The 19,380-nt window shown below is 36.5% G+C and overlaps 1 protein-coding gene across 5 annotated transcripts in view; it reads left to right on the forward strand.

The window, feature by feature from the left end:
• The first annotated feature begins 15,624 nt into the window (after positions 1–15,624).
• LOC106510209 (uncharacterized) overlaps positions 15,625–19,380 on the forward strand; it is a 561,578-nt gene continuing 557,822 nt past the window's right edge. For all 5 annotated transcript variants that reach the window (XR_014844618.1, XR_014844619.1, XR_014844620.1 and 2 more), the window contains exon 1: positions 15,625–15,746. The gene's annotated coding sequence lies outside the window, so the exon portion shown is untranslated. The remainder of the gene's footprint in view (positions 15,747–19,380) is intronic.

Genomic DNA, 19,380 nt, shown 5'->3' on the forward strand with positions numbered 1-19,380 from the left:
CTAGCCTGGGGGCCTCCATATGCCGTGGGTGTGGCCCTAAAAAGACACACACACACAAAATTCTTAATAAGGAAAGGAAAAAAAAATCAAATGCTGAGGTTGCTAAGATCTGGTAAGAACAAATTTTCTACCCATGAAATTGTGAGAAGGAAAAATAATCCATTCTAGTTTTGTTTTCATACCTCAAAACTGCAAAAATTATGGCCATAGGAGTTTCCATTGTGGCTCAGTATGTTAAAAATCCAGCTAGTATCCATGAGGATGCTAATTCAATCCCTGACCTTGCTCAGTGGGTTAAGGATCTGGCTTTGCCAAAAGTGGTGGTGTAGGTTGCAGATGTGGCTCAGATCTGGCGTTGCTGTGGCTATGGTGCAGGTTGGCAGCTTTAGCTCTGATTTGACCCCTAGCCTGGGAACTTCCACAGGTATGGCTCTAAAAAGACCCCCCCCCCAAAAAAAAATGGTACAGCCGTAATCTGTGGTAAGTGCTTAGTTATGAAGAAAGAGGCATAATTTGTACAAGATATTTTGAGAGGAGGGAGGGAGACGAGATTCACATAGCTTTCATTAGAGTATATTTTTTCTCTATTTTATTACTAGTTATTGCTGTGAACCTCATACTGTGCCTAATTGGCAAACTATCATAGGTATATATGTCTGTATGGAAAAAAAACCCAGTATATTCAGGGCTCAGTACTATCCACAGTTTCAGGCAGTCACTGGAGGTCTTGGAACACATCCCCTGCAGAAAATCAAGGACTACCATATGTTTAGTTTTCTAAGAAACTGGCCAAACTGTCTTCCAAAGTGGCAGTGTCCTTTCGCACTCCCACAGACAATCAATTAGAGTTCGTGTCGTTCCACATCCTCAGCAGCACTGATGTTTTCGGTGTTTTTGATTTTGGCCATTCTACTACATGTATAGTAGTATTCATTATGTTTTAATTTGCAACTAAAGACATTACGTAGACCGTATTTTCATACGCTATACGTCTTCTTCTTTGGTAAAGTGTCTATTCAGATCTTTCACACATTTTTAAATTGAGTTGCTTGCTTTCTTATTGTTGGGTTTTAAGAGTTTTTTTGTATATTTTGGATAACAGTCTTTTATCCGATACGTCTTTAGCAATTATTTTCTCCCAGAATGTATTGCCTTCTCCTTCTCTTGAGAGTGTCTTGTTGATAGTAGAAGCTTTTTATATTAATAAAGTTCAGCTTATTCATTTTATTCTTTTATGAATCATGCCTTTGGTGTATCTAAAAAGCTGTTGCCATACCCAGGCCATCTACATTTTCCCCTACATCATCTTTTTGACGTTTTATAGTTTTGAATCTTACATTTAGGTGTAAATACCTTTTAATTTAATTTTTACAGAGTTCAAGGCCTGTGTCTAGAGTCTGTGTATGTATGTGTGTGTGTGTGTGTGTGTGTGTGTGTGTGTATGTATGTATATATGCATACAGTTGTTCCAGCACCATTTGTTGAAAAGATTATCTTTACTCCATTTTATTGCCTTTGCTTCTTTATCAAAGTTGACTAAAAATATAACTATATTTTTGTGGGTCAGTTTCTGGTGTTTCTGTTCTGTTCCATTGGCCTCATTTGTCTTTTTTTTGCTAATACCACCCTATCCTGATTAATGTAGCTTTATGGTAAGTCTTAAAGTTGGATAGTGTCAGTCCTCCACCTTTGTTCCTCTCCTTCAATATGTTTTAGCTATTATGGGTCTTTTGCCTTTCCATATAAACTTTGGAATCCTATTGTGGATATCTACTAAATAATTGCTGCTGAGATTCTGATTAGGATTGCTTCAAATGTATAGATTCTATTACGAAGTGCCAAGGCCAGCTCAGCAGGATGGGGCTGAAGAACAGGTGCTGTGGAACTTAAGGAAAAAACCAACCCAAAACAAAACGCCAACACAAGGCAAAACACAGAGACAGTAAAGCTGAGAACCCCGGGGGACTCAAGGTCTCTAGGACCAAGAGCCCCGCCTCAAGAAACCATACCGCTTTTATTTTACTCTTTTGATGAGATCACATGAGGAGGGGCTATGGGTGGATAATCAAGCAAGAAGACTGGAAAAACATGTCTGCGACAACGAAGGACCTACATCTTGGCAATATTAAATCTTCCTGTCTATGATTATCTGATTATCTTTATTTTATCAGAGTTTTATAGTTTTTCTCATAGAGATTTTTTACATATATTATATTCATAGTAAAATCGACTTCATTTTATTGGTGATAAGGTAAATGATATTGTGTCTGTATTAATGATCATGCTGATTGTTAATAAATACAATTTTGGGGAGTTCTTGTCTTGGCTCAGTGGTTAACAAATCTGACTAAGAACCACGAGGTTGTGGGTTTGATCCCTGGCCTTGCTCAGTGGATTAAGGATTCGGCATTGCCGTGAGCTGTGGTGTAGGTTGCAGACGCGGCTCGGATCCCACATTGCTGTGGCTCTGGTGTAGGCCAGTGGCTACAAATCCAGTTAAACCCCTAGCCTGGAACCTCCATATGCCATGAGTCTGGCCTTAGAAAAGACAAAAAAAAAAAAAAAAAAAAAAAAAAATCCAATTTTACTTCTTTTCCTTTCTGGATGCAATTTATTTCTTTTTCTTGTCTTGTTGCAGTGGATAGAATTTCCAATACAATCTTGGAAAAAAGTGATAAGAATGTGATAAGAGTGGAAACTCTTGTCTTCCAGTGTTTCACCATTAAGTATGATGTCTATAGGTGTTGTGCAGATACCCTTTACCAAGTTGAGGATATTGCTTTCTATTCTGTTTGCTGATATTTTTAAACATCAGGAATAGAGGTTGGGTTTTTGTCAAATGCTTTGCCTGCCTCTATTGAGATAATGTTTTATTTACCTATTGCTATCTAATATTAGTACCACAAACTTAGCAATTTAGAACAACATATTTACTTTCTCACAATTTTGGTGAATCAGGAGTACAGACAGTGCTTACTTAGCTTAATCTCCTGCTTCAAGCTCTCACAAAACTGCAGTCAAGATAATTGGGTTACAGTATGATGTGAAGCTTGATTTAGGGAAGATCTATATTCATATTTAGATCCAAATGCCAATATTTGCAAGAAGCATTCAGTTTCTTGCAGGTTGGAGGACTAATGCCTGTTTGTTCCTAGCTGTTGGCTGGAAGTTGCTCTCAGCACCTTTCTATATGACCTTCTCCGTATTGCCACACACAACATGACATTTGCTTCTTAGAAACCAGCAGAGTGTCTTTCAGCAATATTGATATTATAATCACATGGGAAGTAATCACCTACATATAATTACATATATCCTTTCACCTTTGCTGTATTTCTATTCCTTAGAAGCAAGTCACATGTTCTGCTCACACTCAAAGGTAGATGTTACACATGGGTGTGAATTTCTTGAGGTCAGGACCATGGGGTCCATCCTAGAATTGGCTCACCACAGATAATCAAATGGATTAAAAAATAATGATTTACCATGATGAATTACATTGATTGACTTTAAAAAGTGAAACTAACCTTGTATTCCTGGGACAACTACTTCATTATGATGTATTATCCTTTTTAATATTATTATTATATTAGATTTGATAATATGGTGTTTAGAAGTTTTGCATCTATGTCAATGGGGACATTGAAGTTTTATTTTCTTGTCATATCCTTGGCAAATTTGGTATCAGGGACAAGTTGGTCTCATAGAGTTAAGAAATGTTGCCTCCTCTTTGATTTTCTGATAGAGTTTGATATTACTTCTTTCTTAAGTATTTGGAAGAAGGAACCAATGAAGACTTGTTGGCCTGGAGTTTTCTTTCTGAAAGATTTTTCACTACGAGTATAATTTATTTAATAGATATAGGATTACTGAATTTATTTCTTCTTGTCTGTGCAGTTTATTTCAAGAAAGTTGTCTATTTCATCAAAGTTGTTAAAATATTGGTCAAATAATACTTTAATGTTATTCTTGTTACATCTGTAGGTTTGTGGTAGTATTACATCTTTTATTCCCGATACTGGGAATTTGTTCTTTCTCTCTGTCACTCTTTTTCTCACCCTATCCTGATCAACCTGCCTACAGTTAATTAACTTTATCTGTCTTCACAAAGAATCAGCTATTAGTTTCACTGATTTTTCTTTAATATTTTTCTATTTTATTTTACACACTGATCTTATTTAATTTCTTCTTTTCATTTATTTTATCTCTTTATCAAGTTTCTTAAGGTAGAGGCTGAGGCAGTTGGTTAGAACCCATTCTTTCTAATATAGATGCTTAGTACTGTAAATTTCCCTCTAGATAATGTTTTGCCTGCTGGAAAATTGCATAAAAATAAATTTTGGTATGTCTCATTCATCAAAATACTTTCTAATTTCTCTTTTAATTTCTTTTTCAACCTATAGCCTATTTGGAAGTATATATTAGTTTCCAAATATTTGGGGAGTTTTGGATATCTTTTTTGCTCTGAAATATATTTTGTCTGATGTTAATACAACCACTTCATTTTTCTTTGGAGTAGTTAAAACTATACTCGTAATTTTGCTTTTTAAAAGTCCATTTTAACAATTGTTGTCTTTTAATTGGGGGTATTTAAACAATCTAGAGTTAATTTGTTGAATTTATTGGTATAATGTTCATGATATTCACTTATTCATTTGATAACTGTAGAACTTGTTGTGGATGTGACTTCTCTCATTACTGATATAGTTAGTATGAATTCTTTCTTATTTGTACCTGATCAAACTTGCCACATTTTTATCATTTTCATAGATCTTGCATTTTAATTGAGGTATTTAGAACATTTATTTTGAATGTGACTATTGTTTTAATCAGATTTAAAATGATCAGCTTGCTTTTTTATTGTTTTATCATTTTTGCTCATTTTCTTTCTTTTTATATCTACTTTTTGGATATGTAAATTCCATGCATTGATTTATTTTGTCTTCTTTTTGGCTCACTAGCTATAATTCTTTTTTAGTTTAGTGTTTGATCTAAGATGTAAAGGATTATATATATGTATTTAACTTATCACTGATTATCTTCAAGTGATATTTTACCATCTTATGCAGAGTGTAAATAACAAATTTGTGTAGTTCCATTTATTCCATTCTGACTTTTATGTTATTTTTGTCATAGATTTTGCTTTTACATACATTATAAGCCCCATAACACATTGTTTTATTTTATTTCCAGTGTATTCAAGTAATAAGAACACTTTATCTACATATGTAATTATTGCCTACATTATTTATGACGAACAACCTATCATCCTTTTTCTTTGTTCTTTATGTGATTTTTCTGTTTTCAACCTCTTTGCTTTATCTCTGCCTTGTGTAGTTTTCTCCATATTTCCTGTGCCTGAGGTTCATTGAGCTGACTGCATTTATGGGTTTATATTTCAAAAAATTTAGAAAATTTTGGACATTTTGAGGGCAAATTTTTATAATTCTCCCTCTTTTTCCTTTGCTTTGGGACTCCTATTTTTTTAATAATTTTTTTTTGTCTTTTTGTTGTTGTTGTTGTTGCTATTTCTTGGGCCGGTCCCGCGGCATATGGAGGTTCCCAGGCTAGGGGTCCAATCGGAGCTATAGCCACCGGCCTACGCCAGAGCCACAGTAACGCGGGATCCGAGACGCGTCTGCAACCTACACCACAGCTCACGGCAACGCTGGATCGTTAACCCACTGAGCAAGGGCAGGGACCGAACCCGCAACCTCATGGTTCCCAGTCGGATTCGTTAACCACTGCGCCACGACGGGAACTCCTTAATAATTTTTTATTGTTATTTCCCCAATATAATTTTATTTCTGCTGTATAGCATGGTGACCCAGTTACACATACAGGTATACATTCTCTTTTCTCCCGTTATCATGCTCCATCATAAGTGACTAGACATAGTTCTCAGTGCTACACAGCAGGATCTCATTGCTAATCCATTCCAAAAGCAATAGTTTGCATCTATTAACCCCAAGCTCCCAATCCATCCCACTCCCTCGTCCTCCCCCTTGGCAACCACAAGTCTGTTCTCCAAGTCCATGATTTTCTTTTCTGTGGAAAGGTTCATTTGAGCTGTATATTAGATTCCAGATATAAGTGGTATCATGCAATATTTGTCTTTTTCTGACTTACTTCACTCAGGATGAGAGTCTCTAATTCCATCCATGTTGCTGCAAATGGCATTATGTTGTTATTTTTTATGGGTGAGTAGTATTCCATTGTGTATATATACCACATTTTCCTAATCCAATCATCTGTTGATGGACATTTGGGTTGTTTCCACGTTTTGGCTATTGTGAATAGAGTTGCAATGAACATGCGGGTGAATGCGTCTTTTTTAAGGAAAGTTTTGTCCAGATATATGCCCAAGAGTGGGATTGCTGGGTCATATAGTAGTTCTATGTATAGTTTCCTCAGGTATCTCCATACTGATCTCCGTAGTGATTGTACCAGCTTACATTCCCACCAAACGTGCAGGAGGGTTCCCTTTTCTCCACACCCCCTCCAGGATTTGTTATTTGTGGACTTATTAATGACAGCCATTCTGAATGATGTGAGGTGGTATCTCATGGTAGTTTTGATGTGCATTTCTCTAATAATCAAGGATGTTGAGTGGGGCTCCTATTTTATGTATATAAAGCCAAATGAATTTTTCCCACAGCTTACTAACCCTGTAATTACTCTTTTTTTTTTTTTTTTTTTTTTTGACCACACCTGTGGAACATATGGAAGTTCCCAGGCTAGGGGTTGAATTGGAGCTGCAGCTACTGGCCAATGCAATAGCCACAGCAATGTGGGATTTGAGCCACATCTATGACCTACACTATAGCTCATGGCACACCACATTCCCTGACCCACTAAGTGAGGCCAGGGACCAAACCCACATCCTCATGGATATTAGTTGGATTTATTTCCACTGTTCCACAATGGGAACTCCTACTCTGCTCTTTTTATTTATTTTTCTCTGTTTCATTTGTGATAGTTTTGTTGCTATGTCTCTACGTACTAATCTGCCAATTATCCCATCCAGTGTATTTTACTTCTCAACACTGTAGTTTTCATGTCTAGAAGTTCGCTTTGAGTTTAAATATTTCATATTTTCCTACTTCATTTTTTTGAACAAGTGGAATACAGTTATTATAATTGTTTTAGTGTGTTTGCTAATTCTACCATTTGTATCACTTCTGGGTCAGTTTTCATTGATTGATTTTTCTCTTCATTACGAATTCTTGTCTCTGGCTCTTTGCAGGCCATTAGTATTATTTTAAATTTGATTCCAGACATTGTAGATGCTACCTCATTGTGTGCTGGACATTTTTGTATTGCTATAAATATTCTTAAGGTATGTTCTGGAAGCAGTAAAATTACTCAAAACTGTTTCAGCATTTTGGTCTTGCTTTTAAAATATGTTGTATAGAAACAGAGCATCATTTAGCCCAGGGCTAATTTTCCTCCACAACTGCGGAAAAAATCTTTATATGTACTCTTTCCAATGCCCTATAAATTATGATGTTTTCCAGTTTGGTCATGGGACCAGACAGTCCTCCCAGAGTTGTGTGAGCTTTCCTTTTTAATCCTTTTATGTCTTTTCTCACACATTGTGACCCATCAGTGTTTCTGCTCCATGTGGCATCTTTAAATTTCTCTGTCCTGTGAACTTTAGCTTTGTGTGCCTCAGACTTGCAAATCTATGTTTTTACTTTAGGAAATTATTGTCTTTTTCATGGGCTCCTCCCCACCCACCCTGTGTCATGACTTGGAAACATCTCAAGACAATAAGCTGAGACAGTTTCAAGGATCCCCTCATATAAGTCCTGACCCTCAGGGATAAATATCCTTCATTGCCTGAAATCTAGTGTCTTGAAAAGCCATTATTTCATGTATTTTACCCACTTTTTTGGTTCTGGCAAGAGATTTGAGTCCAATATATGTCATTTGATCTGGGCTGGAATTGGAAGACCCATGAGTTTCTATTAACAATTAAATGAAGTAGCATGTTAAAATATGTTTGCATATAATGCTCCATGCATATACTCATTATTTCCAGAAAAATGTATGAAGTGTAAATACCATCTTATTATTCAAAAATAAAACCACGAGGAGTTCCCGTCATGGCGCAGTGGTTAACGAATCTGACTAGGAACCATGAGGTTGCGGGTTTGATCCCTGCCCTTGCTCAGTGGATTAACGATTTGGTGTTGCCGTGAGCTGTGGTGTAGGTTGCAGACGCGGCTCGGATCCCGCGTTGCTGTAGCTCTGGCGTAGGCCAGTGGCTACAGCTCCGATTCGACCCCTAGCCTGGGAACCTCCATATGCCGCAGGAGCGGCCCAAGAAATGGCAAGAAGACAAAAAAAAAAACCAAAAAAAATCCCAAAAAAACCCATGAAATTCTATTTGTAATATAGATTTTTTTTATAAAAATCACATATGCATATTTTATAGATTATTTGGAAACCAGAAACACTAAAAAGAATATTAAAATCACCCATTATAATCATACCATCAAGTTATAATCATTGATGATATTTTGGAATGTATGCTCTTAATTCAGTTTTTCCATGTATTGGGATACTTTCCACTTGATATTAAATAAGAACATTCAATTACATTAACTGTTTTTCTAATCTTGATTTTCAATGAATGGATGAGAATCTGTTTATAGATCCACAATTCTTTATTTAGCCATTACTTTTCTTTGGGAGCATTTAGATAATTTTGAATTTTTATAATTATAAATAACATATTTTACATAGTCTTTGTCCATAATTCTGATTATTTCTTTGAAATAGATATTTAGATAGATAATAACCAGTTCAGTATTTTTATTAGAGACAAAGAAAAGTGTTAACTTTTGTTTGTAAAAGGTCTTTCTTAGTAGATAGGATATTTTATTTTGTGGGATTAGAGTTGATTGATGCTAAAGATCATTTTGCCATGGTGCATTGTAACACTGCAGGTATAAATAAACTTCATTTAGTCAAGACACTTCTCTGTATTCATGCTAGTTAATTGAAAAATCCTATAACCAGGAGGAAGATTCTGAAAGATTAATGAAGTTTGTCAAAGGAGCTAGCAGACAGTGATCCAGATGTTGAGATAATTTTTCCTGCTCCCTTTTTTACAGTTTCAAGGATCCCCTCACCGTATTAGAATAAAGATATCATTGGAATAAAGACGACTTCACTAAAAAGTATACATGAAAGGACTGGTGTACCTATAATGCATTAAGTTATGATCCATGATCATATCATTGGTATCCAAATTCTGGCCTCACCATTTATTACTTACGTAGACTCCTTAACATTTTTGGGTCACAATTTTTGCATCTGTAAAATGGGGTTAGTGCAATAGCTCAAATGGTTGTTTTGGGGATTCAGTTAGTAAATCCATAGCACTAGAACAGTACTTGGGAAGTAGTGAATAGTTAAGATGTAGTAGATATTGTCAAGCCTCTATGAGACCTTTATAAAAATTTTACTTTTCCTTAGTAAATAGTTATTAAATACTTCATGGGTGAAGCAATTGGTTAATTTCTGGTACCAAAAAAAAAGAGAGTTCATATTACAATCTTATGATATCACGAGGTTTTATATAGTCTTCTAGTCATGGACTTTATCATGAATCAGACTTTAATAAGGGAAATTGCAACTTGTCTACCACAGAATCCCTTTTAAAATTTCTCTGGCAGCTGGTCTCACCAGTCTCCTCTGAGAACCCCAACCCCAAAGCTGACTTCCATTCTGAAGTGGTATGCTTCATTGTGGGGCAGTGCAGATTAGGAAAAAAATATTCTTTGTATTATGTATCCATAATTCTACCTCTGCCCTTATGTTCCACTTCGACCAAGTCAACTATCTCCACTTTTATCTACCTTGTATCTTAGGTTTTACTTTTTCAAACAGTTGACCAGATTTTCTTTAATCTTTTTCTAATATGTGCCAGATCACTTTAGCTTTTACAACCATCCTGGGTCCATCTTTCTCAGAAGAAAACAATCTAATTCCATAGATAATTTTCAGCTATGAAATCAAGTAAAAAAGGAGGTATATTTACATTTAGCTACAAGTGACTTAAATTGATATATTATAGAGATATTATATTAAAATTTTATTTTTTTCATGTATATGAAATAAAGATTTATCACGGGTGTAACTGTCTTTTTGAGTAGGCACTTTCAATGCCACAGGATATAGGAAATTATACAGATTTTGACATATTTTTCATCACTAACATGTTTTAAAATTGACTTTTCTTTCCTAGAAATTGTTTTCTCTTTCAATGTGAAATGGCTAGAAAAAAAACATATTAAAAATCAATTTTTAGAAGAACATTCTGATAAAGAATAATGTTATATGTCTTATTCTCTGTACCATGAAATTGAAAAGGTAGATCCAAGAATAAGCAAATCTGATTCTCTTCTTGATTATAATCATCTACCTCTTTTGGTTTTTAAACAATTAGCTCTGTCCTTTTGTTCACTTATAACTGGAGAAAAATGCTAGGTTTTTAATCTAAGCCAACCAATTTCATTTTACAAGTGAAGAAATGGAATCTCACTGAGGTTAACTCTCATGACCAGTGTCACCTAGCTCTTTAGCGGAAGAACCCAAATTAGGAATGAGATCTTATCACCAATATTTTAGAAAATATTTTGTTTCTAAATGGCTTACTGGTTATGATTCTATGATAATTTTAAATTATTTCCAATTTAACAAATCTTAAGCATGACTAATTTCTAGGCACTAATGCACAGACTCCAAGGAAGCCTAAGATATTTCTTCTTTATTTACAATGCTCCCAACAGAGGAGAGGTATGCGGAGGTGACATAATTAAAGAGAACTTCAAAGTAAAATATGGTGACAGATGGGACTGGGAGGTAGTGGATTGAAGTTGGGGGGTGCTGTCAATGGGGGAGAAAGTTGAGGAGGGTAGAACTGAGTTAAAGCCCTTGTAGAGAAATCTCTTGGGAAATTGTTGGAGCATTAATGGATCCACCTAACTACCACCTTTTTCTTGTCTACCTCATGCTATGGAGTGGATATGAGGGAAACACCCACAGGAGAATGGAAGCAATTATTTACTCTGCCTCCAAAGTCAGCTGAGCCTCAACTTCCCAGAAATCCTATAGACCCTAATCAGGCTCTTCTTCAATTACACTCGGGCTCTCTTCTAACGCTCCTATACTCAGACCCCCAACTACGCATACCTCTCTTAGTGTGTTGATGCTAAAGATTATTTTGCTGTTGTGTTGTTATAACTACAGGTATAAAGAATTTCAACAGGAAAGAACACCACACTATTCATAATAGTTAATTGAAGAGTTCATAAAAATGAAGGAAACTGAATGATTAAGGAATATATCCTTTTCACTGAATTCTAAGTGAGAAGCGACACCATCAGGATAGAACTCTTAACTTGCTGGTTTTTTTTTTCCCCATCATCACCATTTGTTATCTTTAACTTCATCCATCTTTTGCACCTTGTCTTCCATTGCAGAGGATGAAGTAATCCTTTTTTATCCCTAAGCGAATCCATCTACTTGCTTTTGAAATCTCTTCAAGGATCTGAATCCATTAATTTTTATGTCTTTAATCTCTCATTCTTTACCAGCTCCTTTGTACCATCTATGTTCAATTATTTTTCATTTTTATAAGGGAAAATAAATCTCCATTCAAGCCTGTTTATGTACAGTTTAATGCCTTAGCTCTTTCCTTTCATAGTCAATCTTCAAGGAAGTGCTTCTACTTCCTTAGCAGATATTCACAATGTTTTAAAGCAACTTTATTGAGATGCAATTTACAAACTATAAAAATTACCTATTTAAGCATGTGGTTCTCTTTGAGTTTTAGTAAATATATGCAGTCACCACATTCTGGTTTTAGAACACTCGTATCACTCCACAAATCCCCTCATGCATTTTAGAGTTGACCCCATTCTCACTCCCAGCCCCAGACAACCACTGACTTAATTCTGTATTCATAGTTTTGTATTTTCTAGAAATTCTGAATAATTAGATTTGTAGAATATATTTGTTTTTTTGTATCTAGCTTCTCATAGATGGTATAGTCTTTGGGGATTACATGTATTCCTTGTGTGTTCCTTTTTTATTAATGGGAGGTATTTTATTGTACAGATATACTAAAATTTATTGATCTTCTGATATTTGGATTGTTTTCAGGTTTTGGCTCTCGTAAGTAATGCTTCTATGAACATCATGTCCAAGTCTTTCATTTAAACATAAAGTAGAATTGTTTTAATGTATCATAAGTTTATGCTTAATGTTTTAAGGAAACCACCACACTTTTCCCAAAGTGGTTGTACATTTCTAATAGCAGGGTATGAGAATTCCAGTGTCTCCACATTCTTTCCAGCTTTTGGTAAGCCCTTTTGAGTATATTCATTCCAGTGGAGTTTTAGTGGTATTGTTTTGTGGTTGAGAGTAATTTGATGTTGAGTTTTATTTCATATGTGCTTATTTGTCATTGGTATATCTAAATTGGTAAAGTGTTTATTCAATTTTGTTGTCAATTTTAATTTATTGGGCTGTCTTCTTACTATTGAATTTTCAGTTTTTTATATTCTGAACATAAGTGTTTAGCAGTTATATTATTTGCAAATACTTTCTCCTAATCCGTGACCTGCTTTTCCATTTCTTCAGTGTAATTTTTAGAAAAATAAAAGTTCTTAATTTGTAATTAAAAAAAATTATAAATTGTGATTTTGGTGTTAAATATAAGAAGCTTTGCCTAACCCATTGTCACAAAGATTTTTCTCCTTTGTTTTCATCTAGAAGATTTCTAGCTTTAGGTTTTACATTCAAGTATGTGATCCATTTTGAATTATTTTTTGGACATGGTGCAAGGCATAGATCAAAATTTATCTTAATGCATATGAATATCTAATTGATAGCACAATTTGTAGAAAGTCTGTTTTTTCCTCCCTGACATGTGTACTCTTTGGAAGAAAGTTTCAGTGGACAGCCAGCTCTTAAGGGGCAATGAATTATGCTTTACCTTCCTCGGGGTGGAGTATTTGTACACTTATTTGGCATTCTTCTGTGTGGACATTTTATCTGTTTTCCCCCAGTTATTAATTTATTCATTTATTTATATCGGTATATACTTACGGATATTTATTTTATCCTCCAAGTTACAACGCACTATTACTTTATTTCCTGATTTTGATATTGCAATTATGCATAAGTAACACCTTTAGAAATTGTCCTTCATTTCTTAGCATTCTGTCCTGTTTTTAAAATTCTTTTATTTTCTTTATATTTCAGTGTGGCAAGTTTCTGATGACTTATCATCACAAAATTCTTTCCTTAGCTACGTTGAGAATGCTGAGGAGCCAGTCAAAATACCCTTTAGTTTTTTGTGACAAAGTTAATTTGTAGTATTTTCTTTTGACTCTTTCTTAAGAGTTTCCATCTCTGGCATTGTCCAGATGTTTATTTACTTTTTTTTTTTTTTTTTTTTTTTTTTTAAGGGCAGCAGCTGTGGCATGTGGAAGTTCCCAGGCTAGGGGTTGAATCAGAGCTACAGTTGCCGGCCTACATCATAGCCACAGCAACACGGGATCCATCCAAGCCATGTCTGCAACCTACACCACAGCTCACAGCAACACTGGATCCTTAACCTACTGAGCGAGGCCAGGGATCAAACCCACATCCTCATGGTTCCTAGTCAGGTTCGGGTTTGTTAATCACTGAGCCAAGAAGGGAACTCCAGATGTTTATTGACTTTTACCTTTAGATCCCTTAACATATGAATCATAGTTATTTTAAATTCCCCATGCGTTGATTCCAGTGTCTGTATGATAACACTCTGGTTCTAGTAATTGCTTTATCTCTTCATTTAATCCTACTGTCTTTTTTCCCTACTGTGTTTGGCATGCCTTGCAATTTTTTGCCCAAAGTTGGACGTCTTGTATTAGATAACAGGAATCGAGGTAACTAGATGTTTTGTGTGAGGACCTATGGTGACCTGGTTAAGAGTGGGATGTGCTTAATGCTTTTGTAGCTGTAAGTGCTGGAGGCTTCAACTTCTGAGTCCTGTTATTGTCTCCCTTCTTGACTTTGGACTTTCTAATGCCTCCCCCTCAGAGAGAACCTATGTCTTGCAGTTCTTTCAGGTGTGATCCACTGTCACTATTCTGGAGCTCTGTGGTATGATGGTGAAGTGTGGGGGAGAAAGGCACTGTTATCTTGCAATTAAGTCTTTGTGTTTTAATCAGTTTTTGTCTTAGGTATATAACTTTTACAAATGTTTCTCTAGTGGTTGAGCTTTTTGTTTGTTTTTCCTTCTGTTGCCTACTCCTTTCCTTGGATTTAGCTTGCCCTATCTAGACTCTTAAAATCTTGACTCCTGTTAATTTTTTCCCCCTTTTTATGAAATAGGAAAGCTGGATAGAACTCAAGTGGAAAAGTGTCCTTCCCCAACTGGGATAGGCTTTGGCCAAATATCTACCTCTGGAGCATAGGTGTTTTTTCTGATAAGCCTTTTGACACAGTTCAGAATGATCATTCCTTCCCCTGCTTGAGATGTAAGACCAAAAATTAAAATTATATGCTGCCTTGGCATCTGGTAAAGCCAGGAGGGACTTGAATGTCCTAACCCAAATGCCCCTCCGTTTTAAAGGTAGCTGAGGTTTGTTTTAATCACGTATGGTAAGACACATGACACAGACACGGCTGTCATGAAGGAAGAACTTTTTTACTCCCAAATCCCTAGAAATAGGAGGCACAGCGCCCTACACAGGGCCACATGGGGGAAGCCCCAGGGTTAAACAAGAGTCAGAGGAAGTAAGAGAAAAGTGTTGTCAAGAGTCTTTGTGGTTTCCACAGGAAGGAACAGGTGAGGCAGCATGAACAGGTTTAGGATTGGCTACTTTGAATACTTCCAGCAGACTTGGGTGTATAGGAATTATCCCTAACCGTCTGGTACCTGCTGCTGGGTAATTAGAGCAGGAGAATAGTGGGCCAAAATAAAAATAAATAAATAAATAAATTCAGAGGTGCGGGCTCCAGATTTGTTAGTTTGCAAATGGAAGGTGTGCTCACAGGCAAATCCTTTGCTATCTCTGGGAATTGGCTAATCCTGGGAGGGGCAAGCCTTCCAGGCAGGATCAGCAAGGACCAGGTGTCACATATCAAATCCATAAAATAGAAAACTTGGTGATTATATCCTCCTCACTCTGCTCCCTTGGAGGAGACCCCTCTTACTTAACAACCTTCCCTCACAAATGGACCAAATATAGGGCTTGTTTATCCCTAAAGAGTGGGTTTCAGTTCCTCACCGGATTACCATAAACCAACCCCTTCCTTGTGTAAAACCTGAGGTGCACCCCATCCTTTTGCCACTATAAATCTTGCCTCCTATGGTCCTTGGTTGTTCACTCCTTTCCCAAGTGAAACCCCCAGGAATTCCGCATTGCATGTAGTGTGGTCCTCTCTTGTGCGTAACTTTATATGACTAATAAATTGCTGTCAAGCATATATATGTAGTGTCAGCTGTTGTGAGTTTGGCCACCCCCGCAGTCCTAGAGTAAAGCCCTCCCTCACGGACCCAGGGCGGACTGAGGGAGGGAATTTACCGTATTATCACCTGGAAGGAGCGCTCACGATAATTTGGAGGTTCCCAGGAGTTTCGCACACGCATGCTCGTCCATATTCCTCCTCCAGCAATTTGCCAAAATTCCCCTTTAAGTGCTCCTATCAGTTTACGGCTCCGGCGGCTTCTACTTCAGGTAAATATACTTGGCCTCTTTTTTCTTGGTTACTGCTTCTCTTCAGATTTGGAGGGTGGTGGTCAAGTTCTCTGAGGGGTCCAAGAAAAGTTATTTGTTTTCAGTTTGTCCACCTTCTTTTGTTGTTGTAAAGAGCAATGAATTCCAAACTTTCTGCATGTTGTGGCTGAAACCATAAGTCCTAATTCATTCTTTTTTTTCTCCTACGGTAATCTCATTTCTCCACCATTGAAATTTCTCTTAGCAAAGTCACGACTGTCTTCTCGTTTCCAAATTTAATGGATATATTTCTCTCCTTACCTTAATCTCTTTGTGACATTTAAAACTGTTGATTAATTCCTCCTTCTTAAAATTCTTGCCTTGGTGAATTTCTAAAATACCATGATTATGTTTTTTCTCTCCCAAGTTCTGCCATCGTCTATTCTTTAAATGTTAGTGTTTCCCAGATTCCAGCTTCAGTTGCCCTCACTTCTCATATTCTCCTTGGGTGACTTCCTCAGCTCCCATGTTTTTTATTAGCTCGTCAATTTGAATCACACCTAAGATCACTTTTATCTTAATTCTTCTCTGTATATTCAGATCTCTCTTTTACATTACCATTTTGGACAGCTCCATTTGAATGTCTAAAAATTTTAGATTTGACATATCCTAATATAAAATAAGCGTTTATTTTCTACACTAACTACCCCGAGTCTGATCTTTTCCCCTTATATTTCTATATCTCTGAAAGGCTCCGCTAGGCATCAATCACACAAATCACAAGCCTTGAAATTTTATTTCACTTTTTCTTTGTCATCTAATCAGTCATCGTGTCTCTCAGTTCAGTTAACAGCTGGAAAGTGTGTTTTCTGCTCTCCAAAGCCATGGCCACTAATCTTGCCTGCCACCACTTTTCTCCTAAGTCAGTGGCTCACACACTTCAATATGCATTAGCATCATCTGGAAGGCTTGCTCTAGTGCGGATTACTGGGGTGAAGCCTGTAGTGTGTGATTGGGCAGGTCTGGGATGGGGAATGAAAATTTGCATCGCTAACGAGTTGCCAGGTGATTCTGATTTTGTTGATTTGGAAACTGTGTAAATCATTGTCCTAGAGTATTCTAGTAGCCTCCTAAAGCATCACCCTGTTTCTGTTTGACTCCTCCCAAACTATATTCCACACCTAAAACACAAATCTCCTTAAAAATATCTCTAATTGCCCTTTATGCCTTTTGGAGCCCAGCAAGTGCCTGGCACGTGCTGAGTGTTCTGTGCTTCTATAAACAAAATAGGCTTCAGAGAATGGTAGGATTTACATAGAAAGAGATGAGCCATATTTAATGCTGGCAGTAGGGTGGGGTGAGGGGAAGGTCAGGGTATAGCCTTAGTGCCAAAAACATCTTAAGGAAGCCAAGCCTTTCATGGAGACCAACTGCTAAAGAAGTAAACGTTAAAAAAAAAAAAAAAAAAAAATACAGGCCAGCAAGGAAATTAGCTGAATTGGAGCAAGAAGATTATAGTAGGCTGATCTCAAGGACAGAGAGGAACTCAAGATCTCAAAGATTTTATTTTGTTTCACAGTGTGCAGAGAAATCTGGGCTTACTGTTAAGCTTTCACCCATCTTGCACAGTTTGGATATGTATTTTAGCTTTCCCCCATGTAGCTTTTTAGAACTCAAGAAACATGTATTTATAGAGTATGTCTACTTATTCAGTTTGTGTGTGGAAACCTTTCCATTAAAATTAGCTCAAGGACTTTATTTAGCTTGCCACCACCGTCAGGAATATAGTTGTGATATCCCTAGAGTCTTAATATTATGATTTCTTTATGAAAAGAATTGCTGTTTCCTTGAAGCTTCTCCTTCAAAGATCTTTTTTATGTGGGGCATAGAAACTTGTTTCCTAAAATATTATTCCTCCTATTTAGGAAAATCCATTTGTAAACTACTTGAATCCTGTCCACAGAGGCGAATACATTCAAGAAAAATACAGAAGTAAAAAGACATGGGTCTTCCAAGGATGATAGTTGACCATTCCCCCATGAGAACTGTGAATGTCAGTTAGGATCTGTGTCAGAATCTTAGACAAAAGTACACATCTCCATTCCCCTTCTTTCCACTTTCCTTCTGAGAGCCTGCAACACAAGGGAGGGGAAGTGTCTATTTTGAAACTCCTTCTAAGGTAATTCTAATCCACCTTCTGAAAGAGAACTGGCTCAGATTATTGGGTCTCAGGCTTTTATTTTTTTTCCCCACAGATCAGATTTTTTTTTTTTTTTTAATTTCCTGATGGGAGTGAGGAGGCAGGTTGACCTTTAATTTTAATCATGAAGGCACTGAAATTAAAAAAATAAACTACCACATTTTGTCACCATCTCTTGCAATGAAAGGGTCTATACAAAAATGTAGGTAGAACACACTCCCAGAAAAATCTTTGGAATAAAAATAAGTACGCTTAATAAAAAAACCTCACTATTTTATCCTCACTTTGTATGGAATCGCTGAAAACATCATCATGGACCAGTGCTTTTTCTAGAATCTGAAATCCATTGCCCTAGATGAGTTAGCAGCCTCCAGGAAAGAAAGTGAATATCACCGTTGCTTTCTTTACCCTTTATTTTAATTTGTCACTTTAAAGCTTTGATTTCCATGTATGCCATGGTAGCCTATTTTGGTTCAATTAAGCACTTTCCTTTCCTGTTTTTCTCTGTTCTGCTCCAGGGGAACCATCCTCAGTGCTAACAATTCATAGCATTAGATCAGATGGTCCTTTCTTTTTGTCCTTCATCCAGTGGCAGGTTTAAAACTCTTTGATGATTCAGCTCTATAATATTTAAAGTTCTACTTCAAATCCTTCAAACTTGGGGTTTTAGGAAATAGCTAGCTGCGTGGAAAGGCAAGAGAAGAATCTATTAAAATCTACAATCCTCTTAGTGACCCATTCACTGAGGCTCTCAACAAATCTGTTCAAGTTTTTCCCTCTGTTGAAAACAAAGGAGAAAGCAAATGGGAAACTAAAACCCTACCAAGATAAATCTAAAAGGAGTCCATTAAGAAATAAGCCTTATTAAGAGAAAACATTGGAAGTACTACTTATTTTGTACACTGTAAACACCAGAATCTCAAATTTAACAGCTGAGTTGGGGAGCAGGGCGCAGCCAGTTCAGGCAACTCTCTCTTACAATCCCTGAAAGGACTTTTATATTTAGAATTCTATGAATAATGGAGAAAAAATTAAGGCTACATTCTATACAAATAACTATATACTCTTTATATACATGTAACCAACTTTCAAGGCTTTACAAGGTTTCTGAAATCAAGCTCCTTTTCCTCTTCATTCAACACGGGTAGCTGAGGGGATGCCTCTGGGCCAGGCTTCACCTCTTTGGGTACCCAGCGTTCTTTTCATTCATTCAGGTCGGTGGGACCTATTTCACCACATGTTAGTTTTTTGTTTATGTCCTTGCTCAAAGGCTAATTTATAAGATACTGACTCTCTTAACAGCTAGTTTCTGTGGAAGGCTTTGCCTCCTTTCAACATTTTTTTTGTGTATTGTTTATTGTTGGTAGGGCCTGCCTAAGCCCCAGATGTTTTTATCTCTAAGCTGAGCATTTTTAAATGTCTCTTCTTTGGGGATGGGTGTTCTTCTGCACACTA

Source organism: Sus scrofa, chromosome 4, assembly GCF_054392235.1.
Source record: "Sus scrofa isolate SSC_HxYL_T2T_F1_AM1 chromosome 4, Sscrofa_HxYL_maternal_Yorkshire_Landrace_v2.0, whole genome shotgun sequence".
NCBI classification, from domain to species: Eukaryota; Metazoa; Chordata; class Mammalia; order Artiodactyla; family Suidae; genus Sus; species Sus scrofa.